The following is a 16,908-nucleotide window of genomic DNA, read 5'->3' on the forward strand; positions in this document are numbered from 1 at the left end:
TCTTCCTTACAGAGCAGTTGCTTAAGCATACCAACACTAAAAGCTTTTTAAGACATTATCTAACGTTTCATTTTGGTTTTATGAATTTTATTTGCTGTCAATGGATTGGGTAACAAAGTGCATAGTTAATTTCACCGTTTTTTGAACCCGTGATGTATGATTTACTTGATTAAATACTACTTTTCACTGTATGATTGGCGTATAAACATTTATTTCACCCTCGATTAACAATATGTCAATTGCAGCAAACGTAATGTTACGACCCTCATATCAAAGATATTACATAACATCTCTAACTACGTTCTGGCTGATTACATGTGTCTTCTGCACAGTTTAGTCCTTGAACAGAGTTGTAAATTTGATACTACCTTTCAGGCTTCTCTTCTAAAAGGATCCTCCCGCTCCCTGAACCACCCTTCTCTTACTGACTATCAAATCAAATCCTGTCAATAATAATAGCAAACGAGTTTTGATTCCTTGGAAGGCATCTTAATCTACAAAGAGAGCTAAACTCCAATGATTTGTTAAGAGCATTAATTATTGAATATTGTAATGGAAAAAATAATTCGTATCAACTTTAATAATTCATAGGTTGATATAGTAAATTCAAACTGAATAAAGTGATTTGATAACGGTTTTAAACTATTAACATGCATATCTTTTTTTTAAATCTTTTTGTTTGGTAAAAACTTGAAATTTGATATGATCTCCCGTAATAGACGTTTAGATTCACTGACTTTATAGTGTATAAATTACATTGCGTTAACCTGCAGGCAACAAAAGTTCAAAATAACTTAACAAGTATGAACTTTTACCTCTAGTATGAATCAAATGCAAAACTTACCCTCTAATTAAATATACTTTTCTTTGTTACATAAATAATATTGTTTCTTTTAAATAAGCCTGGACAATTATAATACAAACCGGAGTTGTAAAATGAACTAAAGAACAACGTCCCACTGGTATTGTTAATTATTCTTGAAATCGAAAAAAGACTTTCTGTACACAAATATTTCCTTCTTCAAAACAACTCGGCAGTAAACCACTAATGAGAACTTCAGGTAATTGCTCTCTTTACATTGTCATTTCATTTCACATCTATATAATTAGTTCTATTCATGACAGTTTTTATGTCTTTTGTTCCCTTTATATTTTTAAGCGTGGTAACATGTACTCATCAAAATTAGGTCTAAAGCTTTCTTACGACTATGGTTTGAATTGTAGTGCATAATTGAACTCATATCACATGTCACAGCATCAACACGTGAATCCTAATGAAATGGGCTATAGACTTAAAATGTCGCATTCTCCCTCAGTGAAGCCGCATAATTAAATATTTAAACAATTATTGAGTTCGTGGATTGGTGGTTTGTGAAAATACAACTAAAATGGGGAAACTGCCAAATGTATGGAAGCTGTCCTGATCCACATCTTGTCATTCTCATAGAGTGCTAAGATCGGTATTCAAAAAAACAGTGTCACGAATAAATGCAATCGATATTAACAGTTACTATGCAGTTTATGTGATATTGAAAATATAAATCACGTAAACTGTATGAGGGTCAGTAATCTGAAAACTTCTTATGAGCGGCATAAAAGGATTCTAGATTTACGTGGCACGCTACTATACACGGATAATACACTAAGACATTGTCCTACGTTGTGTGAAAATATGAACTTATAACTTCTTTGGGATATATAATAAATATATCCAATCCAAGCTTTGCGGTGCTGTTGGATTTTATTGAGTTTCACGTTATTTATATTGGAGTTGAAGGTATAAAGTTTGGAGGTATAAAGTTTTCTCTACAAAGAATATTGATATTTAAGATTTCAGGAATTGCGTTACTGTAAGTTTATTTATACATATGCACGTCTATTAATAGTGTATACAGGGTGTTTCAGAAGCCTACAATAAATATTTGTCTGAATACGCTTGTACGCCAGTTGTTAAAAAAAGCAATTTCCGTGGTATAAAACTTACAGTTTAACATCTGTGGTAAATGAAATTACAATAATTAGCTAATGAAAATATTGATAGTTTTTATAGCAATATGTTTAGCAATAGTTATTCTTAGTATTATGAGGAATAAACTTTACGTATATGTGGGTAGAAATCATTTTTGTTTAGGTGATTGATGCATTGTTGCAGAGGTTGTTAGCTGTAAACATCTGCTACATGCAATACCTCATCATAAACATTGGCTCAAGTGAGATATAGGAATATGACTTGTTTAAAAAAATATAAAAATGATTACTCTTTTAAAAGGTTAGTTACAATTAGCTTTTCCTAGTTTTATAAGTTAATTTATAAATTTAGTGTTCCTGCTTTGATTTAAACATTTACATTTCATTACAAAAGCCCCATATACTTTCAAAATACAACAAAAAATATTGAACTAACTAGAAATTACTTCATATTCCTCTTCTAGTGATAATCAGTCTTGTTACAACGAAACCCTTTTAATTAATTATATTGCAAGTTATTGCTAGATATTAAAATTTTGTTAGAAGATTCACACGTCGATCTTATAAGTCGCTTCTTATTGTTGAAACCTTTTAGTCCTCTATGTTGTCAGAGTGAACCTAAACAATTTCAGTTCCTTGAAACTGGACGGGAGTTAGTCTTCCATAAGAAAATCTGGTATCTAGGATGAACTTCTTCAAAGAGTTCATTTGAGGCTAAGAAAAGAGACAAATATGGTTGGGTTAAAATGAAGATCCCTAAGGCAGTCATCTAAGCAATTTTTTTATTACTTATTAATGTTTTAGATGAACGAAATAATAATTACGGGCATTCTTACAGTTAGCTTTATAAACATCACTCTTACGTGTGCTCCTAAATGAATCCGTAGAAAAAATAAAATTTGGGTGTCTAATTACTAGAGGGATTTGAATTAATAAATGAAACTGAATCTTCATGCGGATGAGCTTCTGAAAATTCATTTGTTCTTCTACTTATGTGATGAGAAATATGCGCGTAAAATGTTGTCTTTATTTTACAGCGAGAAGTGGAAAAAGAAAAAAGATTGTGCTATTAGGTGTTGCAGAGCAATTTTAGGGACTGACACCAACAGACAAACAGAACGATACTGAGACGAGCCGAGCTGCCCGTCAATCAATGTTTGGCAACATTGGTTATAACTTGTACCAATACGCCACTCTAATTCGAGCTAGTTTGCAATCAACTCGATATTGTTCAACTACATGCTTTTTATATTAAACATCTTAAGAAATATTGATGAGCTTTGTTGTAAACTGGGAACAATGTATTTACCTAAAGTGGTTTATCATGATTCACAATATATTATACAACATATGTATCTTTAGCAACCTAAAGTGATTTCCACTATATATTGTGTTAAATCATATAGCAAAATAAAAGACATATCTAAACTCTGAGGAACTTATAATTGTGTAGTGGCCGAAACATTAAAATAAGATATATATGGTTGAGGATATTAACAGGTTACAGAAACGGTTTTATGAGGAGCGACGCTGCTCTCAGACATTGCTCTCACTTCAGGCTAAATAGCGGTATGTCTGGCTAAGATTCTGTCTCCCATGGTGTTTACCAATATCCATGGGTAGACGGACAGTTCGTGACACTTATATCAGCAAACAAAAGTCACTAGAACCGGTGGTGGGACAGGAGGTTGAAAAGACAACAGCTATTAAACAACTCCGACCACCACATTAAGGGGTGTGCAACATATAAAACCGGAACAAGGAGGGTTTCCAAATATCCACACACCTTTATGAAGGAGAATGAGACCGCTCCCGGACAGTGCCATTTCGAGCATGACACCGATGGCACAATAGTAACGGGTTTTACAAAGTAGTAAAGGAACGTGTCCATTGTCTAAGCGACCACTGACGATCTCAGTATGTTGTAATCAACTCTGTCGGCATACTACTGGAGGAACGTCTATCTGACGCTATCCTAAACTATCAGACATCACGCAATGTCAGTCGACGAGTGATATGATCAGCCAATCTAGTATCCGGGTTCAAGGTGCAATTCAGGCCAGCTCACTGATTATCTAAGAGAGGACCAATGGTTCGCATTTTAAATAATAAAACTGAATCTTATTACCAGTTTAAACATGGCACTTTCAAAAGTCAATGTGTAAATAAAATTTTTTTTAATATTTAGAAATGGTATTGTATAGTGGAACATTTTATAGGCAGAAAATGTTTTTATTACACAAAGGTTTCTTGAATTGTTGTTTTCATAAGTATTGCCTTCTGCAATAAAAGTCATGAAGAGGTTCAAAGAAGGAAATCTATTTTTACTAGTTTTTTGTTTGTAGTGTTCCATTAGGATGTGCATGATTTGTACCTAATTATGGCATAAGTATGTTCATATAAATGAAGCAAAATCTTATGGCAATTGTTTTTACAGTATTACACGACAAAAGTCCTTTTTTAATGAAATTAATACTTAGTCCCTTTGTAACTTTTGTAAAAATAAATATATCGCTCAAGGAAAGTGTACAATTATAAAAATTTAATTTAATAAACAATCTAAGGTAAGGTTCTTGGAACAGACATTAGTGCTACTTTATCCAATAAACCATGTCTGTTATCCCAAAAGCCTGATGGGCTTGCAAATGTTACATATAGAGCAGATTATAACCGAGTATCTAGTCAAGTTGGTCTGCCATAACAATGTTGTAATTCACACAGTCTGAAGGACTGACACCAACCGACAAACAGAACAGAACTGACACTTGCCGAGCCGCTCGTCAACTAAGTTTGACAACATTGGTTAGGCCTTGTACCAATCAGCTACATCAACTGTGCGCTTCAATTCAACTTGATACTGTTCAATAACACTCTTTATAATTGTAAAAGTTTTAGAAACAGACTTTTTATGCAAAGTTTTAGTTCTGTTTTAATGTACTTAGTTTAAAACTGTTTATTGACTAAAACTGGTCTATTTTTCATAACATTTGTGATTGTATAATTATTATTATTTTTTCAAAATTGTATATTATTTAAACTGCGTTTTAATCTGTGTGTTATTAATTAAAATATTGTAACCAGCATATGTCTCAATGCAGAAACTCACTAAAGAAATTCACTTTTAATGAAGGATTTTATCGACGTAGGAATTGGATTTGGAAACAAATAAAAGCTTGATGAATAAGAGAACTTGTGTTCTACTTATTTTTGACATAAGTAATGCCTTATTTGTATGTCCAGGATATATACATTATAGCCACCAGTTGCCACTACGTTTCCTTCTTATAAATTACTACTCTCTGTGACCAATACACATTCCTTGCAAATATTTATCTCTAAGATTGGGTTTGGGAAATCTGTTTTTGAAAGAACCAGAGATCTTTTTTACAACATATAGTAGAAGTATAAGGTTCAAATAGAAATTATTTAAAGCAATGATATATAAAAGACCACATCTTAGAGATAGTAAATACCCTATTTCTTATTCATGATATACACTGGATTTCTGAATATATGGATTTACGGTTAGCTTCCAAACAATAGCCATAACATTTCCAGTTTCAAATCTCTACTCACTATGACCTTCATTTCCTCTTTCTTTAGAGACGTTAAATACGAGTATAAGGTTAAAAAAATATAATTAAAACATTTTCATTTATGTAAAAAAATGGTACGTCTTAATACTTAATGGATTTCTAAGAAAAATACTTAGTTGTTGATGAATAATAACTACCAAAACTTTCTTGTCGCATGTCGCAATTTGTGTAAGTAATTAGTAAAGTATTAAATACATTTGCAAAGCACATAAAGCGAGGAAACATTTTTGAATGTATGATTTCATTCAAACACTGTAATATGCATGTAAGCCTTGTGTATCAGTAAACAAATGTGGGCTTTAACAAAAAATATTATTAATTGAAACGTATCGAGGTTACGGAGTAGAAGCGTTGAGAAACTCTTTTATATCACTCGCTGTATCCAATATAGTTTATATCATGTGTTTCTGAATTATATCCAACATAAATCTCTACCAACTGAAGTGGCAATCTTTATAAAATAAAATTATTCAAAAGATATTAGAGCTATCAATTATAAAAATTTGAAAGTAATAAGTTATGTTTATTAATTGAAGTCTAAACAACCGACTTCTAAGACAAATACATATGAATACACGCTTAATTAAAATAACTAAGCAAAATGGTATATTGTAATTGGGTCTGGTGATATTTAAAATGTATTTATAATATACATAAATGATTAAATAATTTCTTTATATTTATTTTCTATTTGGAACTTTACCTCTGACTTGTCCCCCAATGTCAGCTTCCATCCTGTAAGGAATAAAATTTGCAGTCTTACTCTTATATCTGCGTTGAATATTTAGTTTATATTTAATTTAAAATTTAGCCCTGTTCTGTTTATATACGTGATATTGAAGTTGTAAAAAAAAAAAAAAAAAAAAAAAAAAAAAAAAAAACGAGATGTTATTGAAAATAAGAGCTGAAATCACCTATCTCTCATATGGTCAAAGCAACGTCCTCAGTACTCTACAGTATTATAGTAAGTCTCTAATTATTTTTCCAAGTTGTAAGAAAAAAGATTTTATTTGGCAAAGTATATATATATATATATATATATATGTATGTATGTATGAACTAACAAGTAGATATGAATGTGGCGGTCCTAGGACACTTTTGGGACAGTCAGAAAATCAATGTAAAATACTGTCCATTGAACCATAAACGAATCTAAGAAATCTAACAGGAAATCACGAATGTTAAATAACCGAATCTATAGCTGTTTTACTGTTCAATGTTTGCTTCTACATTTATAAGCTGTTTTAATGAAAAAATCCAGAAATCTTAATGAAAAATCTATAAACGGAAATAATGAAATTTGCTAACATTCGCTCAACAGAAAATAAGACGATTTTTACTGAATTTCTTTAATATCGTTCTTAATCACATCATAGGCTAAAAATTTCTCAGAAACCACAACCACATAACAAATCGCGTTTGTAACAGCATTTTGAAAATCCATATTGATAATTATATCGTTCTTTGAACTAGAAATATTTGTCAAACTCTTTGTTGTATCAATGACATAAATGGGTCTATTTGCTATAAATTCTTTGGGGTTGTAATACATTTCCATATTTTTGTAGTAAACTTTCTTAAAATCTTGATACATCTGATACATGATTCTGAAAAGACCACCGGAAATGTTTAAATTTTGTAATTCATCTGGATAATAAGAACCATTCAATTTTACTCTGATATTTTTTACATTCAAACTATCAAACTTTGAAGGATTTTTTTCTTGATTATTCTGTCTATCTGTTTGAAAACCAATGATAACGAACTTGGGATTGAAGATATTTCTATAAATATTTGTGATATCGAACGAATAAGTTGTTCCGGAAATACCTTTTTGCTCAATACATTGCCAATCTAGAAAATTAAACGTGATGTTTTGAGATTTTATAATTTCATCAATCAACTGAATTTTACTCGTGGTTTTGTAATCAATCATCGGAACTCTAATGAAAAACTCGTTAATTGTAATTTTGCCATCAACAGGCATAACATTTCCAGTTGCAGTCTTCAGAATCACATCATCGTCTTCAGCTCTTATGAAACTAATGTAAAATCCACCTTTATAGATTGGAAAATTTACATTTTCAAAGAATCCTAAGCCGAAATGTGCTAAATCACCGACCGCTTCAAATTGTCCAAATTTAAAAGTTGATTCAAAACTGTTTGAAAATACATCACTTTTGGAATAACAAATGGTTCCTTTAATAGTGCTTAATTGGCCACAGTTTTCGACTTCTTCTATCAATTTATTGTGTTTTCTTACTTCAATCTTAGAAAATAAAAACGGTATAAAATTATCGATTAATCTAACATTATCAGTTCCAAGATATGCTTGACCATCTTGTTTTGTTAAAGTTCCAGAAATATAAAACTGGAAGTTAGACGAGCAAAAATTATCTCCAAAATCAATATTAAACTCAGTTCTTTTATTCGGTTCATTCAAATGTTGTTTACTAATTGGATAGAAATTTTTAAACTCCGCCCTTTCAATATCTTATTTTTGTAGTCCACCATTTAATAAGAGAAAATTTCAAAATTCTTTTACGAAAATTTTAGTCATGTATAAGTGGATAAGAAAAGATAAAACTCAAACTATTATCTACATTTTGAATAATTTGTGTACCAAATACGTCAAAAATATTTTGTGAATCCATATTTATTAAGCAATAATTTGTTAACAACTTCTTTAAAATCTTTACCATTACTCAGTTCATTCAAAACAAAAACACACAAATGTCCACAAATTGGGGGATCTTTATAGTCTTGAATCTGAGAGTCATTGTAGTAGACGCTTGATTTTTTCAAATATTTAATCAATTCTATAGGTGGTTTGTCCTCAATTCTTCCATACGAACCAAAATAACATGCATTCTTATCATTTTTATAATAACAAATCCAATGCGTTCCACTTCCCATAATCGAGTCTAAATTCACAATTCCACATTCGAATTTCTTAACTTTTTCGGGTAATGTATCTCTCATGAAAATTCCTCTAAAATGTTTAATATTTTTGCAGATTTCTTCCAATTCCCCGAATGTTAAAGGTTTAAATTTTTTTTTCAATGTTTGATTTCACGTAATTCAAAGTTTTTTCATCTAATCCAGATCCTGTAACATCTTCCAACTCTTTATCTAACCAATTTAAAATGTTTCGAACAATAGGAATCACATCTTTTTTAACGATTTGAGCAGCTTTACGAACATAAGGAACAACATTTTTAACAACTGGAATATTTTCTCCAAAATCTAATAAATCTTTCAAAAGACCACCATTTTTAAGTTCTTTCAACTGATTATAAGAAAATTCTATTCTGGTTCCTTTATTGTTTTTCTTATGTTTTTCGAGTTTATTGTATTGTCTATTTGTTAAAAATATCTTATCTTCGCCATATTTTAGTTGATCTATTTTAAATTGAATACTAACGGGTATTTTCTTCTTAAAAGCGGATTTTATTTTTTCTTTCTGATTTTTGCTGAAATTTACATTCACCTCCATTTATATAGTTAAAATTTCAAGTTCTCTTCGATTCCCATTCCTAGTTTTCTCTTCAAAAACATTGCTCCAGCTGTTGGAAGCGCAACAAATCTTTCACCTAAACTAGCATCTTTTGATAAAAATCTATCCATTGCTTTATCTTGCAAAACTTTATCTGCTATATGTCTGGAATTTGTGTCTCTATGTTTTGCATAAAAAATATCGTGTTCCATAGCAGCTTGATCTAATTTATTCACACCAGGATCTCCTCTTTTTAGTCTTTTTTCGAGTATTGTGCCAGGCCCCAGATACTGATAAGTTGGTACGTGTAATTCAAAAGGTAAATTGTTGATAAAATCATTCAAAAGTCCACTACCCTCAATCATAGATGAACTTATTGCCGGCAAAATTCGTTTTAAATATTTAATTCCATCAGGTTTTTCAATCAATTCATCAAGTTTGTTCGAAATAAAATCTTTAATTGCTTTCTTTTCATTCAAAAAATTGTTATTTCCAGCCTTCTCTTGAGCATAAATATAATTAATAATTCCATCGAGTTTTGTCAAATCGTCGATATATCTGTATTCAATCTTATTATCACTGTATTTTCTCACACCTGATCCTTCGATTCTTTTTTCCCAAATTGGTTTAATCAAATTGAGATATTTTTTACCTTTACTTGACTTTGGTTTCTTAGTTGATGGATCATTATTTTTGTAAATTGAATCAGATTTCCATAAAATTTCAGTATACTTTTTCAAGTCTTCTTCAGAATATAAACCGTCTTTTGGAACATCAGTGCCTGTTAATAATCTCCATAAACCCTGAGTACCTTCGTACATTTTTTCATTAATAACTATGTCATTATGCTCAAAATTCACGGGCAAATTTCCAATCATAAAACTTTTCTTTTTTCTGTCCCAATACAAACCAAATTTATCATCCTTTGCTCTAGGAAGAAATTTTTTACCAATTTCACCAATTATTATATCCGTTGTTCCAGGACTTATTGGTTCAACTATGGTAGAGTCTTCAATGATTCGAGGTCTAAATGGTGTTGAAGATGGTAATTTTGGCAATTCAAACTCAGATTCTGGTATCGAAATATCGGCAAACTGTCGTACAACTGGAACCAAATTCATTAAATTTTGATTATCGCTTAAAACATTTTCAATTTTGCCCTCAACGTTTTTTATTGCAGAAGTTACAGGTTGATTGATTTTTTGAATAAATTCTTGTTCTTTTTCATCAATTCGAATCTGTTCTTTAAATTCTTTGATTAATTTCTTTTCTATTTGATCAAGTTTTTTTGCTTCTTCTGAAGTTACGTTCGCCATTTATTTAAGAAAATTTTGAAACGTGAACGTGAACGAGAACGAGAACGAGAACGTGAACGTGGAACGTAAAACGTGAGCGTGAAAACGTGAACGTGGAACGTAAAACGTGAACACGAAGCGTGAAAACGTGAACAGATTTACCGTTTTTCAGTTGTTTTCATAATGTAAATAAAAAGTAAAGATAATGTAAAAATAATTGTAACAAAAATATTTTATCAAGTAGATTTGTCAGACCACTGAGCAGTATTTATATCAGAAAATTTATTCAAATATTTTCCATTTTTAGGCTTCAAAGTTAGATTAATAGTTAAAAAACCGTAGTCTTCTTTCCAAATTTTATCACACAACTCAATAAAGTGGTTAAAACTCATATCAGAACCAACATAATTGTTATAAATCTTTCTCGAATAGTGATCATCTTGCTTAAAAATACACAACATATTCAGATTATTTCTTATAACTTGTTTATCAACCTTTGAAAAGCATTGAGAAAGATAGATACAAGAGATATTTTTGTGACGGGACATTACGAAATATTCCTTAATAACGTCTTGATTTTCTAAAATACAATCATCAAAAACGATTAACGAATTGGGTTTACATTCGCTTAACGGAACTATGTCCTCAGAAGCATTATAAAAATGTAATATTTTTTTGTTTAAGTTTTTCTCAATATTTTTGAATCTTTCTTGTAATTTTTTGTATACGTCTTGTTCTAAAGATTTACTAAAAACATACAAATTGGAATAAGGAATCAACCTATTGTAGATAAAATTCAATAATAAAGTTGTTTTTCCACATCCACTTGAACCAACAATTAACAATCTGATTGGTTGATCTTTCTTATTTTCTTCAAACGTTTGAAGTTTTATCTGATCTTTTTTCTTTAAAAATTTCTCCATTTAAATAGCGAAAATGAAGCTGTTCAAGTTCACTTCAGAAAGCTCTAAATTAGTTTTAAACTTAGAACATCCTATTCATTTAGAGGAAGAATCAAATTATTTTATCGGTTTAAGCGGTTTTTATTCTGACAATTTTGTAATAAATATTAGTGAAAGTTCTCCTTATTGCATAGGATTTAGTGAGAAGAACATAACAAAATACTATGGTTTAAACAAAGGATATTATACTTTCGATCAAATAAAAAATTCCCTTAAAAATTATCTAAAAACATTCAAACAATCAGATAAATCTTTCAACTTTGACGAAAACAAGTTTGAAATGAAAAAAAATTATCTCTCTAATAAAATTCAAATAAAATCACCAGTAAGAATAATGTTTTCAGCAATTATTGTAGATTTATTAGGGTTTGTTCAAGAAACTATTGAGCCAAATCAGGTATATTTAGGAAATAAAACGCCAAAATTTAGACCGTTCGATGTAATTGAAGTGCACTGCAATCTCGTTGAACCTAGTTTTGAAAATCATACCGAACATTTACACAAAGAATCTGAAATTTTGTACACTTTTTTCCCAAATGTTGCTTATGGATCAAAAATCAGTGAAAAACCGAATGAAATCGATAATATTCCAATTAGAAAAAATATTAAAAGAATTCAAAAAATCGTTCTAACTATACAAGACTCTGAGGGAAATTTATTAAATAATGAGAGTAAAACAACAATATATTTAAGATTGTCGAAAGAATGATGAATCAAGGGGGAACGAATCGTTCTTACCTTCAAACTTTCAAAAACAAAACTATTTTCATTAATGAATCTGGCCTTTATTCTCTAAATAAAAATTACTAGTTAAATTTCTTTTCTATCTAAATGGAGTCAGTTGTAGACCTACTCAATAATCAACTTAGATTTGAAAACAAACATATTTTTACGATTGTGGATAAAAATAACGAATTTTAGTTTAAAGCTAAAGATGTTGCAGAAATTCTAGAATATGAAAATACGAAACACGCAGTTAGAGAGCATGTTGATAATGATGATAAATTATCATATTCTGAAATAAATAAGGTGGATCATTCGATTGCCCTACCTTCTAACTTTCAAAAAAATACTATTTTCATCAATGAATCAGGACTTTATACTGAAATAAAAATTACTAGTTAAAAATTTTTCTATATAAATGGAGTCACTTGTAGGCCTACTCAATAATCAACTCAAATTCAATAACACAAATATCTTAACGATTGTAGACGAAAACAATATGATCTGGTTTAAGGCTAAAGATGTTGCAAAAATTCTAGAATATGAAAATACTATGCAAACGATCAGATTAAACGTTGACGAAGATGATAAATTAACGTTTAAAGACATGAATCAAGGGGAGCTATTGAATAGCTTACCTTCAAACTTTCAAAACAACACTGTTTTCGTTAATGAATCTGGACTTTATTCTTTAATTTTGAGATCGCATAAATCAGAAGCGAAATTGTTTAAAAATTGGGTTACAAAAGAAGTTTTGCCAAGTATTCGTAAATTTGGTGAGTACAAACTCAAAAACGAAAATAAGCAGTTAAAAGATGAAATAAAACAGTTACATATTAAAGATGAAATAAAAACGGAAATAATCGCAAAACAAAGTGTAAAAATTGACTTAATGAAACCAGACCTTGTTTGTAAAGATTTTGATAAGAAAAAACACCATGTTTTTGTGTTAATTAAGAAGAATCACATGTGGGAATGGCCTTATTACGTTATCAGAGCTCAGAAACGAGAAATACCAAACCGATTAAAACATCTAAAAATAAATTATCCTGAATTAGAGATTTTGTTCATTGATGACGAACCAAATTCTATCAATCTGTATAACCAAATGAAAGAATCTTTGAATATCTTATACAACGGAAATCATTTTACCACAAATATGACAGAATCTCGACTGATTTATAGAATATCTAAATTACACGATGAAAATGTTAAACTCTCGAATTATGATATTTTGTTTGTAAATGTCTTTTAAGATTATAGAATTGTTGAATTTCTCTTCCGCATACGCAATGAACTGGTCTAGCAAAGATTTCTTTAATACATTATTTACAATATGCTTGTTTTTTATCTCTACTATAATGTTGATTGTTAAATTCAGAAATTTTTTTAACTATTTTACACCGTGTGCATTCTTTCTCTTCTAAAGTTAACGTTTCTATTTTATCGTACAATTCTTTTTTATATATTTTTTCACAAGCCTTACAATAAGCTTTCTTTCTATCTTTACTATAATGTCGATTGTAAAATTCAGAAATATTCTTAATTTCTTTACAAATGTGACACTCTTTCTCTTCCAAAGTTAATTTTTCCATTTTATCGTATAATTCTCTTGCATATTTTTTATGACAATCCTTACAATAATAGTATAATCCATCTTTTCTAAGCTTATCTTTATGAAATTCTTCAAAATCTTTAAATTCCTGACACTTTATACATTTCTTTTGAGACTCCATTTATATAGAAAAAAATTATAGCTTTGACTTTCTCAATTCATATTCGTAAAAACTTCCAGTTATTTCTTCGTTGTTTAAATCTTTTATACTATAAGTTACAGGATCTGTGTTATTAATTTGATAAATCACAAAGATTTCTCTTGACCAATTGTTCTTATATTTGTTCGAAAATGTTTGTTTTTTACTAACAATTCTTACATGATCATTGACTTTAAATTTAGTTTTCGTGTGAATTTCAGGTGGAACATACTTGAAAACGGTCTCTAATAACTCCTTTTCTGCATCTTTATCTACGTCTTTAGGCTTCATTTTGATTGTGCTATGAACAGTATCGTTATATTTCTTTACGATTTCTTGAAGAATATCGATCCATTTAAAGTTTTTATTAATCTCAAAAATTACTTTCATTCTCTCATTTTGAGTTCTGTTATATCTCTCTACAATACTTGATTTCTCTTCGTTTTCAGTATGATAAATCTTAATGTTGTATTTTCTCAAAACTTCGTTAAATTCTTTATTTTTAAACTCTAAACCCTTATCTGTATGAAGTAGATTTGGTGGTTTGTGATTGATCTTTATCGCGTCTTTTACTATATCTTCGAAAGCTTTTGAAATATCCTTGCCGTTTTTTCTTTTGATAGCTCTTGACCAAGCATATTTTGAGAAAGTATCAATAACATTTAACATATACTTGAATCCATCATTTTGATCCGAATAGTTAGACATTATAACTAAATCTGCTGCCCATAAATCGTCAATTCCTAAAGTTATAATTTTTCTCTTTTTAAACTTCTTTCGTACTGGTGCATGAATTTCTCTAGCTTCAATCTCGATTTCTTCCTTATTCTTAGATTCTTTCTTTACTTGTTTTTCATTTGGATTCTTTATAAATTTACTCTTATTTGTCTTACATTTTGAACATTTTGCTGCAATTCTATACAACCCGTTTTGAGTTTGAACGATTTTAGAATCTATATTTTTCGTTTTTTTTCTTGCATTTGTGGCAGTGAATCAAATCATCTTCCATTTACATGTCAAAGTTTCCAAGTTTATTTAACTCATCTAATATATCAGATTTTGCTTCATTTTTATAGCCATAAGGTACTGTATCGATCTTATTTTCTAGAACGATTCTCTTATCATCTTTAGCGTTCAGTGCAAGCTTGTTTATGGTAACTGTGTACAATTCATGTTTATAGCTTTTTATTACAGTCATCTCCCTAAATTCTTCTTTATCTTCGAACAAACATCTCTTCAAGTTTTCGATATTTATTGTTTTATTTACAACGCTTCTCTTAATTCCTTTACACCTAACTGGATTTTTGTCTAGATATTTGTACGAGTACATCTTTGATCTTAAACCACAAAATTCTTCTAATATCTCGCCGTTCAATTCGTCTTTGAATTTTCCAATAACTTTCTTGTTTTTAGTAGCGAAACAGTCGTGATCTTTTGGATAATCGCTCGTATCAAAGTCCTCTATATTTTCTTTAATAATTTTAAAAGGATCTCGTTTCAATTCTAGGAAATAACTGTCTGTATCCATGTAACACAGATTCAAATCTGGATCAAACTTCTTTAATTTGTTGTAATAAAACTCGTACATTAGCAATTTTGAGAGGTCGAGAACTGAAAATCCTATGTAAATCGGTTTGTTAAATTTAACCTTTTGTTTGTACATGTGACTCGCTATACAGTTGTCGTCAAAGATATTGAAACATTTGAAATTCGTTTTCTTAGCTTGTTTCATTAAAAATTCTTCGTTTCCTAGTTTAATATCACATCTATTTCTTACATTTTTCCATCGATTTTCCAAAAACCGAGTTGTTCATAAGCTTATAAAAGTCCTTCTCAAAGTCACTTATAGCCTTGGTTCTCATACTAGTATTAAAATCGATATATTCTTTCATGAAAGGTTTCTGATCAAACGCAATAACCCTATTCACATGTTTTAAAATCATACCTTGTTCTAGATAGAATTTCAAATTTCTAGAATGAACAACATATTCTGTTTTGTTTAAAAGAGTTGTGCAAAGTTTGTTGTTATAATGTTCTGGAGCAAGAGGTAAATCTTTGTGATGTTCATGCAAATTTGTTGGATATTCAAGATCAACTTCTAAAATATATCCATAATCTTCGTCGCCAGTGAGTTCCAAAATTGTTTCTTTCCATTCTGCTGTTGTATACGTTTTAGGATCCATCCACTTGATTTCGTTATATGGTAAATTTTGCATAAGTCCATACCCATAAAGGTTGTTTGCATCGACGTACAACAGATAGTTTTCAGGTTTTGTCTTATCAAAATCTTTCAAATATTTGTTATTTGCTTTAACATATCGTTTAATACATTGAGAAATGCCTCCGCGAATACCTTTTTCAATCATCAAATACATGTTATAATCGTTAATTAGCTGAAGCTCAATTTTCGTTAATTTTAACATAGCATCCCATGCAAGACTGGGAGCTGTTAGATAGTGTGCTGGATCAAGTTTATAGCAATTCAAACAAATATTCCTAAAATTTTCAAAGATATCAGCGAGCAATAGAACATCTTGAATGTTATAGAGATCGGAGTAATTTCCTAGATTTTTTACTTTTAATTTGTTCCATACATTTAAGTAGTGTTGAAAATCTTTCTCAGATATGCTCTCGTCTGTCAAAAGTGAATAGAAATCTTGAATTCTCAATTCTTCTGTGTAATCAAGTTTTTTCAATACTGTCGATAAATTCGTAAGGAAATATGCCTTTTCCAGATAGAATTTTAAAGATTTCTTCTTCGTCATTTGGTTGTCATTTCTAGAATTGCGTTCAGACCATCTTGTATAAAATGATTTGTATGTTTGAAATCATCTTTTTTGAGGTTTTTAGCTAACTTTTCTATAGACGATGCCATAAATCTGAACGTATCTACGAAAGAAAACTTGATGAACTTTCTTGGTTTATCATCTTCAAACTCATACCCATATCCTGAAATTTACTGAATAATTTATGTATTTTTCATCGGTGTTTGCGATCAAATCAACATTACCATACTGTTTAGCCAATTCTTTTATGTACAAATGAGCATCGTAATTTGACATATTTTGGCAGAAAACGGGAATATTTTGAGGAAATTTCAAATTTAGATTGCAA

The sequence above is a fragment of the Homalodisca vitripennis genome, chromosome 3, assembly GCF_021130785.1.
Source record: "Homalodisca vitripennis isolate AUS2020 chromosome 3, UT_GWSS_2.1, whole genome shotgun sequence".
In the NCBI taxonomy this organism is placed as follows: Eukaryota; Metazoa; Arthropoda; class Insecta; order Hemiptera; family Cicadellidae; genus Homalodisca; species Homalodisca vitripennis.